The 2,015-nt window shown below is 41.3% G+C and overlaps 1 pseudogene; it reads right to left on the bottom strand.

The window, feature by feature from the left end:
• Nucleotides 1–551: 551 nt before the first annotated feature.
• LOC129667082 (60S ribosomal protein L17-like) lies at nt 552–1,584 on the bottom strand (annotated as a pseudogene).
• Between the last annotated feature and the right edge of the window lie 431 nt (nt 1,585–2,015).

Raw genomic sequence — 2,015 nt, 5'->3', positions numbered from 1 at the left:
AAGCAGTATTACGATACAATGGAGCTTTTGATATCTGAGGAAAAGATGGGTACTGTGGATCTCTAATGCTCTGCTCTCTTCAATGAAAAACTATTTCAATCAATAGGAAATAGCAAGGAGACATGGGGGAGATATTCCTCGTATGAGCTGATAAGAAAAGATATAGATTTAAAGCCATTAGAGAGAAAGCCATTTCTTCCATTATAAAACACAGTTAATACCTACAGTTAGTTAGCCTACCTGACTCAAAACTTAGTCATTACTAAGTAATTTCTCTCACCATTTCACAAAGTAAAATGTTCAGGAAACATAACAAAAAAGACAAAAATTCAAAGTAACCTTGAAAACTAAACCTGAAGGTCAACTTAACATTGGATTCTTAGAGGTACTTACAGTCATTGTAAAGCAGAATAAAACTAAAAAGGAAAAAATACATAAGCATGGCACATCTCACGCCCTCATAGCTCAGTTGTCCAGAATGCGCACTCTCTTTTTTACTTTCATCTGCATTTATTTTATACTGCATTTATTTATTTATTATTCCTGTGTCATCAATTTCGTTTCTTCAGTTTCGACTGAGACATTTTTTTCTTCTGTGCAACCTCCTCTTCTGGCTTTGGAACAATTTGTTCCTTCGCAATGAGGATCATGTCATTGTGGCCGGGGTTGCTCACATATGGGTTAATCCAGCCATGAGCTCTGTAAGCTCAACGGCACATCTTAGGGGCCTTATTCACCTCGATACGTTCAATTGAGAGACCAAAGAATTAAAAATTAGTTTCTTGGGGTATTGGTTTAAAGTTTAAAGCACAAGCCTGAACCAAGGCCAGACAGGTGGAGATATGTCCAGCCACGTTCGGGGAAGAACCAGCTCTACTGTATTCTTTCCTGCCCACTAGAAATACAGTTGCTAGGAAACAAGCTCCTCTACCCTAGGACAGCCAAACAAGGGAAGCCAGACCATTAATGGTTTGAGGGCCTTCCTATAGACAAACAATTCAAAATGCAACATCCATTTTTGTGTTTCAACCAATAGGCACTTGCCAGGCTGTAATCCCCCTGCTTTGGGCACACTGAGAGGGACCAGACTCTTTAAATAAACCACCTAACCTGAGCATGAAGTTCTTTGCTCTCAACCACTCTGGCGGTGAGGGTGTGAGCCCAGGCTAACTTGTAATAAAAAGATCCTCATGTGTTTTGCAACAGACTCAACTCCTAGTGGTCTTTTGGGGTCCCCCAAATCAGGCACAAGACAATGACTAGAGAATGTACATCAGAACCCTTAATTTCAGCATTACTCTCTGCATTTTTAAGCATGTGCAGCAAAACTTCAGCACTCTTTTTTTTGTCCACTGACCCTGAGTCCAGCCCCACTGTCTCCATTATACCGTCTGACTCCATTATACCATCTGAATGGCATACACTGCTTCTTTAAAGTGACATCTTCTAGATACTTGGTGGCTTTTTGGATATGCATACCCTTGATGGCCTGGGCAGTTTCCCAGGTGTTCTTGAAATGAACACGAAGATTTGAATCTCTTGGTTTGCATGATTTCGTAGGGTTTTCTGGGTCAAGAGAGTAGCAAACCATCTTCACGAATCACCTCTGGCTGCTTTCAGGAAGACCCAGAATATGCCCTCTCAATCACACAATGTTGTATTTAAATTTCATCTTCACCCAGCTGGATGACCCTTCAAAATGGTGGTTTCTCTCCTGTACAATGTAGATTCAGCAGCACCCCATCACAGGGTGAACTGTGTTGTGTGAAAACACAGGGTGAAACCTTAGTCTACATATCTGTCTTCAAAGATGTGGCCTTTATAGAGGTGAATAATGTTGTAAGTGTAAGTCTCTAACTCACAGGGGGATATCTTGATAACAAGGTGAAAAAACACTCTGGATGCCCAGGTGAAAATAAAGGCCCTATGAGGATTCAGTGAGAAGCAGCCATCTTCCAGCCAAAGAGCAATACTCACCAGACATCAGCTGTGCCATCGTTGTACCCAGATCACGA

Source organism: Psammomys obesus, unplaced genomic scaffold (genome assembly GCF_907164565.1).
Source record: "Psammomys obesus unplaced genomic scaffold, mPsaObe1.curated_primary_1811, whole genome shotgun sequence".
NCBI lineage: Eukaryota > Metazoa > Chordata > Mammalia > Rodentia > Muridae > Psammomys > Psammomys obesus.
This window is presented reverse-complemented; position numbering and strand designations above follow the sequence as displayed.